General features: G+C 35.9%; 1 protein-coding gene across 7 annotated transcripts in view; it reads right to left on the bottom strand.

The window, feature by feature from the left end:
* The window catches only part of KLF12 (Kruppel like factor 12), a 591,277-nt gene that overhangs the window by 377,293 nt on the left and 197,936 nt on the right, over positions 1 to 16,048 (bottom strand). The window contains exon 1 of one of the 7 annotated variants that reach the window (XM_038569738.1): positions 2,719 to 2,739. The exons of the other annotated variants lie outside the window; for them this stretch is intronic. The gene's annotated coding sequence lies outside the window, so the exon portion shown is untranslated. Of the gene's footprint in view, positions 1 to 2,718; positions 2,740 to 16,048 lie in introns of those variants that run through there. 7 annotated transcript variants of the gene reach the window in all.

Raw genomic sequence — 16,048 nt, forward strand, 5'->3', positions numbered from 1 at the left:
GACAAGTTGAACTGGCATGTGAATCATCTCTCAATAAAGCTGTTAAATAAATTTTTAAGCAGATTTTTCTCAATTATATTGAGGTTTTTCATAACTGTACATGGGCTGTACCTATTCCACAAAATATTAGTATAAATCTATTTTTAATGTTAAATTTCATTTTCTTTTTCATATTCTAAAATCAAGGGTGCAATCCATACTGAAAGAATTCTGGCTTCAACAGCTTTTAAAAATCACAGCCCGGAGCAAAGTAAAATTACAAAAAGTAACATTAAAATACTGAAATTAATGATATCATAATCAGGGAGTGAGGGATAAAATGTGATTAAGTTATTAGTGAATCACTAAGTATGATGTGGTGGAAATGAAATGTGCCTAAGTGTCCTAAGTCCCAAATTCTAGATCTGACCCCATCATTTGTGGAGTATTCTTAGACAAACTACCCAAAATTGCCGAAAAAACTGTAAGTCAGAAATTCATTTTAAGAGTAAGCTGAAGCAATGTTTAAGAAACCATTTGAAAACTGGTGCTTGAAAAAAATAGTGTTGAAATTATTTTGGCTTTGTTGCAGAAAGAGAGATCACTGAGTTCAGAGAGACTATGATGTGTTCCAAGAATCTCTAAAATTTTGTTCTCCACCCACTTTTCCCTGTAGTATCTCTTCAACTGCTTAAATTTTTCTTGTCTCCATATTTTCTCATCTATAAAGGAGAGATGTATTTGCCTTTTAAGAAGTTATTAAACTATAAATTAAGTCCTCTACTTTAGTCAATGAGCCAAACTGGTACTTGGCTTCCTTCATCCCCTTTTGGATCTAGGAAGATACAGTGGGTTTTCATGATATTACAATTATATACTGGAAGCGGGTTTTGTATGTTAGTTCTGTGGATGGGTTTGTTTTTTTGTTTTTGTTTTTTTTTTAAACAAGAGTCCCAGCCAGAGGAAAGGGAAAGAGCCAGAAGAAATTTTATTAAGGAACAGGGAAGTTCTGATTACCAAAAAAGCAGACTGACACAGAGGTTCTTATCAGGAAGGGTCCCTATTTACAGTAAAGGAGCAAGTCCAAATTTCCATGCATAAAACTACAACTTTTTTTGCAGCCTTCTCTTTCAGAAATCTCATCACAGCTCTGCAAATGAATCCATTCTATTTCACAAAAAGTTACACTCTTCTCCAAACTAATTGTTAGCCCCAAAGGATAACAACTATATTAGGATGAAAAAAAAGCTTTCTGTTAAGAAAGGGAAGACACAAGCAGATGGAAATGTTTTCCCAAACTTTTTCAAGCATTACTTAAAACTGTTATAAGGCATGATTATAAATGATCATGAATTTAATACTATTATTTAATTGAATTTTCAATTCTTTTGTAAAGATTAATTATTTCTTATATTAAATTTCCTTCATTGTGTGACAATATGGAAATACATATCCACACACATGTGTGAGCTGCTCAACTATAATTAATGATGCACTTTTATTCTCTATTATTGTGTGGAAAACATTCTGACACAAAATAAATGAAGCATAATCATTCAGAGTAATGATTCGAATGTACTGATTAATGAAACCAAATAGCTTCTCTGTTCTTTAGTTAAATTAAAACATTTACACTCTGGGAATCATAAGGGCATCCCTAAATGGATATTTTCTAGGTAATCATTTTCCCTTATAGAATTCACCTACTTTGCCATCACTGTAAATAAATCCCCATCAGTTGTAAAATGTATCATTATTTTATGTGCAAGAAACAAAAACTCTGTCAATTAAACTATTATACTATACTAAGTTGTCTTCAGAGATGTTAAAAAGCATGCTGAGGAGGAAACAGGAAAGAATGGGACCTATAATGCTTAAAAATCATCAGATGGTAAAAAGAAAAAAAGAAGAAAAGAAAAAGAAAACAGAATCACATGAATAGATAGATGGATAGATAGGCTGACTGATTTCCTGAGCCCCAATACAAGCCTACTGACAGGTTTCCTGGAGATTGGGCTAAGAAATTAGTACAGCTGGCCCTTGAACTACCCAGGGGTTAAGGGTACCACCAACTCCCCATGCAACTGAAAATCCAAATATAACTTGTAACTACCCAAAAAACTTAATTACTAATGACCTGCTACTGACTGGAAGCCTTACCAATAACACAGTCAATGAACATGTATTTTGTATGTTACATATATACTTTATTCTCACAACAAAGTACACTAGAGAAAAGAAAATGCTAAATCATTTATAGAACTGTATTGTAGTTATCAGAAGAAGAAGAAGAAGAAGAAGAAGAAGAAGAAGAAGAAGAAGAAGAAGAAGAAGAAGGAGAAATCCATGTAGAAGTAGATCCGTACAGTTCAAACTCATGCTATTCAAGAGTCAACCGTCATTTGTAAAAATCTTCCCAGGGGAGGAACCTAAAACTGGCAAACAGAGATCAATTATGCCAGTTTTCTAATTACAGGCAACTCAAACACAATGGCAGCCATGATGAACACTGTACCTTGTGTTCAACGACTATTTATAAGTATACATAAAATACTTCCTATGATGGAAACTGACGAGCCTGAAAATATTACTAAAAAAATGTATGGATTTTAACATTGATATTGATGAGAGCAGAGACAAGGGAAGTCCCTTAATGTCTCTATATAGTATTCCATCTTCCATCACTGAACCAGTCCGATGGGTGGAGCCCGGCTACAGTGACAGCAGGATTTGTCTTACATTTCTGGTTTAGGAAGAGCTCCAAGTCTTGTCTCTGGTACCCAACTACCATCCTGCGGCAATCCTGGTCCAGACAGGCTCTAGAAAACTAGAGAAGCAACGAAGCAATAAGCACTAGTACTGGCAGACATAATAGGTCTTACAGCTTAACACTGCCACTTAATTGCTATGTGATCTTGAGAATGATACTGAACCTCGATGATCTCAGGGAGGAATAACAGGGATAATAATCAGATTTGTCATGATGATTCACTCAGATAACATATGTAAAACACCTATGCAATAAATGGTACAAGATAGGTGTTCAGTAATTTAGAAAATGACATTATCACAAATGTTGCCTCTGTTTTTATTTAAAAAAATAACTTTAAGTACTATAGATTTCAGTACTAATCATTCTATGAATATACACTGATTTGTGTCTCTATTTCTAATTTCTAACCTCAAAGATCACACTTAATGTTACGGGGGTTTTTTCCCTCTGTTCCTCAGACCTCAACACATGTCATTAAGCAACTCGTAGATATTTTACCAACTCAACCATTCACTCAACAGATAATAACTAAGGATTTGCCATGTGCAAGACACCATCCTAGGCAGGAGGAATACACTGATCTCTACCCCTGGGTTTACAAACCGTGCTCAGTTAAGATGTAGTCTTATTCATTGGCAACAAAAATACACACGTTTAAATCACTACATACAGGCAGAGGTGGTCTCCTCCCATAGATTTACAATGACCTGTTACCCTACTCCACTCTGACCAGAAAATATATGAAAATAAGTCACCTTCATTAATTATTAAAACTACCAGCTCTAACTATATAGACCACAGTCTCATGTTCCAGCACCCTCAACTAATGGGGTCTAAAAATGAAAAATGTCTGTACAAGCCTCATAACTTGTAAAGGAGCCAATCACAAATTTTACCTAATTAAAAGTATCATACTGCAAAATTGTTGGTTCACGGACAAAAGAACTTCACTAACACAAAAATGCATTTCTATATGATGCCATAAAATATTTCAATATATTCACAGATTGAGCTTTCCCTGCAACTCCAAAATCTCATTTTCTCATGTAAAACTTCTTCCAGTTAGGAAAAAAAACGAAGGGAGCTGAAAAACCTGTCTTGAGGAAATTATACTGTATTGTAAGTAGCTAAGAAAGAGATTGTATGGTATTCGACTAAAAAGCCTGTCGCCTGTCAGTAGAGAAAAAGCCAGTTTTCTCCATTTGTTCAGCATCACACTGTGTTCCCCTCCAATCCTACCTCATGTCCAGTAACCCCCAGATTCTACACTATGAGCTGACTTAGACTTCTACACTGCTTACTATAAGGATCACCAAAGACAAGATGTTTTGAAGTGAGGATGAACATGCACATATTTTTGTACAAGATGAGTATCTACTTTGCTATTTCTGGCGAAGGACAGGGAACGTCCAAGGTTGTCAGTACAACTTTTATCTCCTGTGATTTAAATGGACCTTTAGCAAGCACAAGAATATAACTTCAAAAGAAAGATTTTTTTTTTTCCATGATAAAACAAAGCAAGCCAGGGAATATTTTCCAGGCTGGGGGGCACTAACAGTCCTTCCACTGAGAATTAAGTTGGTAGAAAATTTTGAGAGAGGAAAAATCAGAAGTAAAAAAATTACCTTTGCAATAAGGAAAACAAAATAAGGCAAATATAGACAAAGTAAAGACAAAATGTTTCAACAATGGCAATAGAGTATACAACTAAAACAGAAAGAACAGTGACTCTCAGACAAGTTTAACTTTAGGGGTCTAGCAATATTGAAGTGAGTGGACAATAGATGGAGTTACACAGTGGACTCATAGATCCCGGTTTTCAAATGGTGTGACCGACAGAACAGGCATCATTTCTAGATCAATTATTAGTTATCTCATAAAAAGTAACACTAACGTGGACAATCCAACTGATTCCAACAAACATTTCTTGAATACATTAGTAAACTCTGTAAGTGCTCTGTGACAGAGACATAAATCCAAGTCCAAAATGTGTTTTAATGAACTCAGACCATAGTTTATTTTCAAAGATCTGTGCAGTTAATGTTCAAATAAGTATTAGGTTCTGACATATGAACTTGACATGTTTGTAGCTCAAAAACAGTTGAATAATAGTAATTTCACATGCTTCAACTTGATACACAACACTTATCACTGAAAGCTAAAAAAAACAACTATGAAATATAAGTCTAGGGAAAATGTCTCTAAAAGTACAGAAATCAAGATGCAAAAAAAAAAAACCCAAATTCATTCATTTGACTTTGCAAAGCAGGACAGCTTCTTGGAGCAGATGGCATCTGAACTACGAATCAGGTTTTGAGAGTTGGAAGAGTTAGAAGAGGGAATATAGTGAGGAGGAAGTGGCAGATGGGAATTTTAGACTGGGGAAAAGCAAGAACATAAGTACAAGATCATAAAGTGTAATAGAATAATTCAAATGGCAAAATCATCTATTTTAATGTCATAGAACAAGTATGTGAGGTTCTTTATTAAAACAGAATTTAAATTCAATTCACCTGGGAAAACAGATTTGTCTTATAATAAAAAAAAAAAAAAATACCCTAGGATAATATAAAGGTTTTCTGATAAATGATAAAAGGAAAATTAAGAACATCAAATCAACCAATCCCTATAAAAGAGCTACAAATGGTCTCCAGCTCATAGAAGTCTCAATATAAAATAATAGACTAAAACCTCCTCATTCTGCTATAGATGCATCACAAGGTTGCACTGGATACTATTCTGTTCAGTAATAGGCAAGAGCTTTCCCTTTGATGAGTGTCCTTATGGATGCCTCTGCCTTTCCTCTAAATATCAGGGTTTTAAGAAAGGCCCACTGGATTTAAAGGTCAAGTTATTCCCACCACTCCATTTACAAATCACTACAAGTAACCATTATACATTTACCATGGAACTGGCAAAATTTAATAATCACTAGACCTTACTGAGTGCTTTGTGAGAATGCTGGGTTTTGCATGGTTATGAAGATGGTAATGAAGTCAAATCTACTGCTCCATTACACATATTATTTTTAGCCACAATAACAGTGTTCCGTTTAGGCTTTAGGACTGTATTTAAATAGATAGTTTAGGAAACAATAAAGCCTAAAAGAATACAGTAGGTGTATTCCAAATTTAGAGTGAGTAGGAAACATCAGGGGAATTTTATCTACTCCATCAAACAATAAAACACTCTGAGCCAGCAACACAAAGAGGCCAAGAAAACAGGGGATGGGAACTTTTTTTTTTGTTATTGGAGAGTCAGCAAGCTAATAAAAATATTAATCAAAGAGCACATAAAACAATTATTGTTTGGCAGGAATTTTTTTTAAAGAGAAATATTAGATGCTGTGCTAGTTCTACTGCATAAACATTCAACATGAGAGATACACTATATATCACAACCAGTTAAAGGAGCAGGACAAGGGGAAGAACAGAGTTAAGGGACCAAGTGAAGGAGAAATGAGACACATACAGAGAAAGAAAACACTGAAGAAAAAAATACAGAAAAAAGCACCTATAATCAAATCCACAAGAACATGGAATAGTATTGCTTGATCTCTCAAAATATTTTTGCTGAAGCCTATTAGAGGTCTGTGTAGTTTCATGAATATATGCAAAATGGAGATACCTTATATAGTATTACTTCAAAGACCATATAAAATTATGTTAAGGATTGACTATAAACCAACAGACCAGAGATTCTTTCTCAGCTAGAGCCCATGACATTAGACCCTAATGCAAAAAGAATATAACCAGTACTTTTGGGAAAGTGAAATACTCCTACTAAAAGTGTTGGAAAACATCATAATGTCATAAGTTAATCATTGCTTATATGCTTCAGCATGATACAAAGTTTGTTCATAAAAGTTCTAGAAGGTAAGCTTCATTTGTGAAAGGTAACCATAAATTTCAACAATTTTATCTCCATTTAGAGTTTTAGATTTAGAGAATTAGGTTGTGATTGTTTACAAGATCCTTATACAAAAAAAAAAAAAGATCCTTATACAATTTTATGTCAATTTTTTTTTTTCTGGTCTGATAGTTGGGTTTGGTTTTGGTTTTTAAAGATTTATTTATCTATTTTAGAGAGAGCGTGTGCGTCCCTGTGTGAGCACAGCAGCAAGGGGAAGAGGGAGAGAATTTCCAGCAGACTCCTCACCAAGTGAGGAGCTAACATGCGGCTCGATCCTAGACCCTGAGATCATTACCTGAGCAGAAATCAAGAGTTAGACACTTAACCAACTGAGCCACCCAGGTACCCCTGGTTTTGGTTTTAATTTAGAGGTGGAAGGAGATGAATTATAAGATATTTCTAGAACTTAATATGAATTCAAAATTGATCATAAGAAAGCCCAACAGCAGGATGCCTGGGTGGCTCAGCGGTTTAGCACCTGCCTTCACCCCAGGGTGTGATCCTGGAGTCCAAGGATGGAGTCCCACATCGGGCTCCCTGCATGGAGCTTGCTTCTCCCTCTGCCTGTGTCTCTGCCTTTCTCTCTCTCTCTCTCTCTCTCTCTCTCTGTCTCTCGTGAATAAATAAAATCTTTTTTAAAAAGAAATTAAAAAAAAAAAAAAAGAAAGTCCAACAGGGCATGTGACTGTGTTTTGTCTACATGTTCTCTATATACTATTTTACTTTCCATGTTATTATTTGTAGGGACTATACCACCTAAGTCCTAAGAGCCCCCAAAGTACTCACCCAACTGGCTTTCCAGATGCAAAAATGGTTCAGGACCCTGTCACTGATTTTTAGGTGGAGTGAGAAGGCAGTGGCAGAAAGGACAGTGAAGGGCTGGCTCTTCTTAAAGACCTGAGACAGCAGGATAGTAGGAGAAGCCCAGAGTAGGAAAACTGGTCACTGTTACAGCACTCTCTTTTATTATCAACACCTGACTGCCTCTGCACCATGGTCTCACACTGATGAAGCTTTGGCCAAAATCCACCTTAGCACAGAGCAAGAGTCAGCAAACCTTTCTGTTGAGAGCCAGGAAGCATTTTCAGCTTTGTAGGCCAGACTCCAAAGCAACCACAGACAATACTTAGACAAATGGGATGGCTGTACACCCATAAAACTTTATTTATAAAACCAGGCTGTGGGCCATAGGTTGACAACATCTGGCAATGACTTCTCAACTCTCTGGAAAGTTATTTTTCTGGCAACATTCATATCCTCATTTTGAAGGGATTAGGAGTCCTAGCAGCTATTATATCATTTGGGTACAATGATAATAGTAACAACAAGCACCACACTGGCTCTTGCTACCAGTGGCCTTTCTTGAGCACTTGCTATGTACCAGACACTGCACTAATTAGTTTACATATAATTCCCTGAAAACTCTCACCTCCTTGAGGTAATTACTGTTACCATCATTCCTATTTTCAGATATAAATGTCACAGTATAAATGTCAGCCTCCACTGGTGGAGAAACTAAATTCAAGATCTTTGTGACTCTGATTCTTACCTTGTTCATGGGCATCTGACTTTAGACTTCACCGCCATCAATGAGGAGCTTATTTAAATGCCAATTCCTGAGGTCCACTTTCAAAGGTTCTAATTGAATCATCTGGGTTAGACCTAGGATTCTGCATTTTAACACATCCTTCTGGTAAATCTGGTGCAAACTATCAGTGGAACACAGAAATAGCACAAGATCATATAGCATCCAAGCCAAAAGCCAAGTATCGTGTTGAAAAAGGGACTGCTGGTGCCTGCTAAAACCATACTTTGAGCAAATGATCATCCTTAATGAGGAAAAGCTGCAATCAATTTTAAGATAAATTTTACTTTCAGTCTGCTTCATATTTTTATGCATTAAAAATTATGAAAGTTATAATGAGTTTTTAATACTTGATGTAAATATAAAAGTTTTAAATTATAAAAGCCAATTTTTGTTAAAATTATTAGCTAAATAAATCACTGATATTTTAAGCATAGGGAGAGACTAATAATCATCTGGTAGCATTTTTGTTTTAAACATGTAAATATAGAGATGTAAATCTCTCCTTCCATCTTCCAAGTGTTAACAGAATAGCATGTTTTACTTATGTGCCACTGAGGATGGCTGGAGAAGAACTGTGACATTGTTCGGCAATAATTTCATTTGGAGTTAATTCTGACAACACAACTTGTTGAATAAGAAGTAGATCATAGCCCAAGAGGTGAACTCAGATATGAAGCAGGAGCCTCATAAATTCTGCCCTCAGAAGCACATGGGACCAGAAGCTCAGTCACCAGCAAGCCCACATGACGTGAATGTTGACAAAGGTCCTCTATCACAAGTTAATGCAGGTCAGAGACAGAATAGCAAAATGGTTTAAAAGAAAATCCTGGGAGGATTTTCTCACTTCTGAAAGTAGCTGATGCCCCTGGGCCCTAAGAAGAAAGCTTCAGCTTTTCTGTAAGAGTCCAGAATCATCTGCATTGGCAATCTCACAATAGCAGAGTTGGGGTCAGCCACCTTGGTAGGAAGCAGGGACTCATTTATTTACCACATGTCTAAGCCAAGATACATATGCTAAGGGCTGCAGCTAAATCACTGATAAAAATGTACTACTCCCTGTTCTCAAGGAGCTTATAATCTGATAGAATTGAGGCTTCCAACCCCAGCTTATGTCAGCTTCTGGTCATGTCATTCTAAGCTTCTAGTCATGTCATTAAAGTTCTTGAGCCTCAGGCTTTTTTTATTCGTAAATTAGAGGTAATAAGTTCTTCAGTTATTAGTGTCAAATGAGAATCTCTGTAATGTGTAAGGTACTGCTATATAATTAATTGGTTGTTCTCAGTGCATTGTGAAGAGGAAGCCAGGAGTGGGCTCTAGAGGAAGGCCCACTAAATGCACAAACAGTAAATGAGCAGAAGAGAAAGAACTGCCTGTTACTACACTCAGGTCCATTCTTAACAAAGGGAACACTAAATGAGGGCATGACCCAGGTTAGTTTTACTAGTGTACCCCTTATTCTTAGAAACCTCACAGGGATGAGGGAGTGGTATCCTACAGACTGGAGAGAAAAGTATGGTACTGTTCTCCCTCAACATCATGGGACCCAAGAGGAAAGGATCTGCAAAAAAGAATTCCATGAAAGATGGTGAGCAAACAACTATTTGGCAAACCTTCTGTCCAGAAATTCCACTGACTACCAACCTTCAGAGATATTTAATCCACTATAGAAACTATAAACTACTGTATTGTGTCCCAAGCTCTTAAAATAATAAGAAATCTGCGCAATAAATTATTCTACTACATTTTCTGGAACTGCACAATTATTATTTATAAAATTCTAATGTTTTAATCATTGAAAAAAGTTAATAAAATTCTAAATACAAATCCAAGCTTAATCTCCATAGCATTCATTTTACTTTATTCATATTGAAATATATTTATTGCTTTTCAGGTATATGACGGGGTAAATTAATCCTATAAACACACACACACACACAAAGTCAATAAACATATCCACCCATACAAAAAAAAAAAAAAGAATGGAGAAAACACACTGCATTCATAAATATAATAGATTCGCTCATTCCACTGTAAAAATGGATGTTACTGTTTTCTTCTCAATCCTTAAAATATATATGTGTGTGTATATATATGCAAAACACAATGGTAGAGACTGTTGATTCATATGCCATTGTATTTAATAAGTACATACTTCAACAAGCCTATAAAGAAATCCTGATCAATTATATATTGAAAATTCAGTTAATCCAAACATCTAGGCATTTAAAAATGAATTATTTGCAACAAAGACATTTCAAGAAAACTACAGACTATTATTGCTTATGAATACAGATACAAATATCCTCAACAAAATATCACTGAAGCCACATCCAACAACATGTAAAATGGATTACATATCATTATCCCACATGGTCATGATATGTAATCTATACAAAACAAACTTGGTTTAATATCTGAAAAAAATCACTTAATGTAACACACCTATCAACAGACTAAAAAAACAAAAACCACGTGATATTAATAAACGCATTTGAAAAACACTCAACCCGTTTTCACAATAAAAGCACAAAAAAAAAAAAAAAAGCTAGGAATAGAAGAGAATGTGCTCAACAAGATAAAGGCCATTTACCAAAACCAACAGATTATATCATACTTAATGGTGAAAGACTAGAAACTTTCCCCATGAGATCAAAGAGACAAGAATATCTGTTCTCACTTCTCTTCAATATTGTATTAAAAGTTCTAGCCAGGGCAATTAATCAAGAAAAAGAAATAAAAGCCATTCAGACTGGAAAGACTAACTCTATTTGCAGAAGACAGGCCCATATATTAGAAATTCCTACAGAACTCATTTTAAAACTTAGAATAAATAATTCAAAAGTTGCACGATACAAGATAAATATACAAAAATCAATTGTATTTCTATACCCTTGCTTGAATAATCCAAAAATGAAATTAAGAAAACAGCTCTACCTAACTAAAGTTAATACTACTATGTTGCCTATTTAACACTGCTAACAAAGAAAATCTTACCAGCTATCTCCAAAAGAAAACAAAATTCTAGGGATACCTGGGTGGCTCAGCAGTTGAGCATCTGCCTTCAGCTCAGGGCGTGATCCCAGGATCCAGGGATGGAGTCCCACATCAGGCTTCCTGTGGGAAGCCTGCTTCTCCCTCTGTCTATGTCTCTGCCTCTCTCTGTGTGTCTCTCATGATAAATAAAATCTTTTAAAAAATTCTATAACTGGGCAGCCTGGGTGGCTCAGGGGGGTTTAGCACTGCCTTCAGCCCAGAGCACGATCCTGGAGACCCGGGATCAAGTCCCGCATCGGGCTCCCTGCATGGAGCCTGCTTCTCCCTCTGCCTTTGTCTCTGCCTCTCTCTCTGTTTCTCATGAATAAATAAAATCTTTAAAAATAAAAAAAAAATAAAATAAAATAATTCTATAACTATGCACAATGAAGATGTTCACTAGACACTGGTGATCCACTTGGAACACACACAAACATCGAATCTGAAACTAATGCAGTGTTATATGTCAACTATACCTCAACTAAAAGAATTCTATTACTTAATAATTTGACAAAAGAACTACAAAACCTAAACTGTGAAAACTAAAAACCATTTAGTTTCATTTCTGTTGAAAGAAATGAAGGTCTATATGAATGGAAAAATATCCCATGATCATGGTGAACTATGGTGTATTTGTCATACATGGCACCTGAGAAAAATGCTTCCTAACCTTCAGAGAGCTGCCAGAAGCCAACTTCTTCTCACTCTACACGTAAAACAAGATACCTTCCTCTCATTCCCATACGCTTCTAGAAGAACCAGGCTAAAATTAAAACCGAAACAGATACAAAGAAACTGTATCCATCCCTGATGATACTGTTCAGATGTTAAACCACACTAATTCTGAAGGCCTACCTACCTCTGGATTTTCTATGATGAGGCAACCCAAGTCCCTTATTATTAATAAAAGCCAGTGTGAGTTCATTCTCCTTACTCATCATCAAACACATCTTAATTGACTGAATCACATAGTTAGGAAATGCTAATGGATAAGTGGAAAAGAAATAAAATCTTGGAGGCAAGTGTTAAAATAGTTTCTGAAGAAAGATCAACTACCTTCCTCCCTCAAGGATGGAACAATGTCTCAAAGCTTCACCCAGAACTCTTGCTCAAATCTTTTCCTACCTCAAAGATCTTACGTGAGTTCCAGTTCCCTAATTTTAATGATGTTAGCACACATGCACCCAGATGCTCTACAATCAACTTATACATAATATAAGTAGTACTGAACTCAGAATATAACCCCAAATCGTCTCTCCCACAATGACCCTGTGGAAATGGCATCATCATTATCCAAATCACCCAGTCCTGAAACATCAGCATCCTCTCTCCCTCTTTCTCTCCATTTGTAATTCCCTGGCATCAAAATATTCTTCAGGAAATGTTCTTAATTCTACTTACTGCTTGCATTCCAAAACATCCTTATTTTAGGCTAGACCACAATTTTTATTTCCTACTTGGATCTCCTTGACTCTAGTTTCTCCTCCATTAAATCCAATCTGCATGCTGTTCAGATTAAGCTTTTCACATTATTGTTTTCACTATGTTGCTGCTGTACTTGAAAAGTTCCATTAGATCCTTCACTGACTACAAAATAGTGCTCCATAACCTAGTGCCACCAGCCTGAGTTAAATGTCTGCTAAAAAATAAACTAGGGATCCCTGGGTGGCGCAGCGGTTTGGCGCCTGCCTTTGGCCCAGGGCGCGATCCTGGAGACCCGGGATCGAATCCCACGTCGGACTCCCGGTGCATGGAGCCTGCTTCTCCCTCTGCCTGTGTCTCTGCCTCTCTCTCTCTCTCTCTCTCTCTCTCTCTGTGACTATCATAAATAATAAATAAAAATTAAAAAAATAAAAAATAAACTAGATAATGGTAGTGAAGTTAGTGGTTGTTTCATTTGCTATAGTGAAGTTGTAAAAAGCATCACCATGGGCACCTGTAGGAGGTGAAATCATGTTCTGGGGACAGACTGCATATACCCAAAACTTGGGTTTTAAAAAAAAGTGATTTCTATGTTACATACTCTGTCTCCTAATGTTTAACACAAAATACTATGCTATTTTCCTCATTTTGCCAATACTCATGCTCTTCCCTCATCAAAACCACGTCTTAACTCTTCCCTCTAACACCTATATGAAAAAATGAGATGCAGTGTCTCTTAGTTCTTGCAATTACTTCCCATTTATCAATATATTTGATATGAACACTTACAAAAATCTAAAGTGTCCCAGATCTCATGGGAATTAATTGCAACTTTTTAAGTTGCCTTTACTGACATTAATGCCCAAAAACATGAGACAAAGAATAAAGAAATTAAAATATGGAAGTCAAAAGTTTAGGGAGAGCTGGAGTTCCATTTAATGAAAAAATAACTGTAAACTATAAATAACCATAATATAGTCATTGTCATCTGTTTGCAAATAATTTGAAGGAATTAGACTAATTTTTCAACACTCTAGCTATAAAGTTCTAGTTAAGTTTTTTCAAAGTATATCCATCATACGCAAAAAAGAAAATACAGTCAAGAATTGACACTAAAAATTAAAAATAGTAAGAAGGCCTATAATCAATACATTATTCCTCAGGTCAATTTCTGCAGGTATGTAAGATAAATAAGAATACAAATTAATGTAAAGGAGCATCACAATGGTTTAGATAGCAACCACTATTTATACACTTTGATTTCAACATAAGTTACTAACTAAAAACATCTTAAAATCATTCCCTCCTTGGGAAAGGAGAACTGGTTCCAAATATTTCAGAGCTCATTAGGTGTGTAAGTGAAAAGCAATGAAAAAAAATAGCCAAGAGATATTTTACATTTAAGTTACACAAGTATGTGGTTCCAGAATTTAAATCAGTATATTCTGTTGATTGACATATATAACTTTATATTTTCAAGTACATCTCATACATAGAAGTATTTACCATATACACATACAAGTACACATATACAGAATGAAAAGTTTAAAATCATGTTCATTTAAATTATCTATCCTCTAATCCTTTACCATTTGAGAAAGCAAAGGATAATAGTTTTAAGATGACTAAATATAAAATATACATACTGCAGATATTTAGAAACTATAGGTTTAAAAAAGCATATGTGGTACACCTGGGTTGCTCAGTCAGTTAAGCTTGTAACTCTTGATTTCAGCTCAGGTCATGATCTCAGGGTCATGAGATGGAGCACCACCCAGCAAACAGCCTGCTAAGATTCTCTCCCTGCCCTATTCATTCACACTGGCACTCTTACTAAAAAAAATAATAAAATAAAAATAAAAAAGCATATGCACATTCCTTCATGGAGGGGAAGAAAGGGTCTGAACGAAGTGGCCTTCCCAAGCACTCTGTTGCTTTCCTTTATATTTCACATTTGCATGACAGACAGATCATGGGTTGTCTCCTCACCAGATTGTGTATTTCTAAGGGGAATGGATTAGGGCCAGGAATCCCCAGATGAAGCACAAAGCCTGTCACATAGGAGGAACTCAGTTAATATTTTCTTCTACAACCAAAAAAGCTTTAATATCCATTGTCCTATTGATTTGGTTACATTTTTAAAGCATTTTTGAAGATTTTTTTTTGAAGATTTTTTAGCATAAAACACTTCTCGTACATAATATATTTAACAGTACATTATTATATTACTTAACAGTATAACAGTTACTCTACTCATTCTATGCAGCATTATTTCCTTTCACTTGTTTTACACTTAATATTGTCCAGATTTCATGGGAGAACTCAGCTCTAATCCAGATTTCTGAGCTGTGATCAATAAAGTCTGCATTTTATATAGACTCTGATCATATGTTCCACAGCCCAAAAAGCTCACATTTTTTCAAATCTCCAGGTAGAATAAAGATCAGTTCATTTCCCCTTTTTCAGATCCTTCGATTGTGACTGAAAACTCCATGTGGGATTTCAGATTAGAAACACTAAGGGTTGGGCAGCCCAGGTGGCTCGGCAGTTTAGTGCCGCCTTCAGCCCAGGGTGTGATCCTGGGGTCCTGGGATCGAGTCCCGCGTCGGGCTCCCTGCATGGAGCCTGCTTCACCCTCTGCCTAGGTCTCTGCCTCTCTCTCTGTCTCTCACGAATAAATAAATAAAATCTTTAAAAAAAAAAAAAAAGAAAGAAACCCTAGGGGTTGATGACAGTAAAACTGTATGTCGTAAAACCCTAACTATTTGGAATCTTCAAGGAATAAGTTCTCTAAAAGGGCTTTGGTATAGTGATCTATCAAACAGTTTTGATAGTGAACACTTCAGTCTCATAATTTTTATAATTTTTAATGATTATAAACTGCATTACACATTTTTAATCCCTTATGAAGTCTGTACTGAAAACTAACTATTCTTAGTGACTTGAGGTTACCATTTTGAACACTAGTTACTTTGAGAATGACCTCTGCCAAGGCATATTATCAGATTCTAGGATAGCACTGCGTGTGCTGAGTTGTCTTCAGCACAGTATTGTGATGCCATCAAGGACACGCAGTTATACGCGCGCGCACACACACACACACACAAACACATCCTGTATCTCTTGTGCTCTCATAGGATCCACTGATGAAGGTAGGTTTCCCACCTAGATTCTTACCATCTTTCACCATGTCATGAGCTAGCTCTTTTTGTCTGAAGAGGCTCAACTTTTACACATATCCTGAGCAGTTCCTCTTAAGTTAATTTGCTGACAAGTGCTCAGAGGCTTTTTCTGGTGGCTCTCTTCTTCCCCCTTTGAGTAATAAAACTTAGAAAGCTTTC

Source organism: Canis lupus, chromosome 22, assembly GCF_011100685.1.
Source record: "Canis lupus familiaris isolate Mischka breed German Shepherd chromosome 22, alternate assembly UU_Cfam_GSD_1.0, whole genome shotgun sequence".
In the NCBI taxonomy this organism is placed as follows: Eukaryota; Metazoa; Chordata; class Mammalia; order Carnivora; family Canidae; genus Canis; species Canis lupus.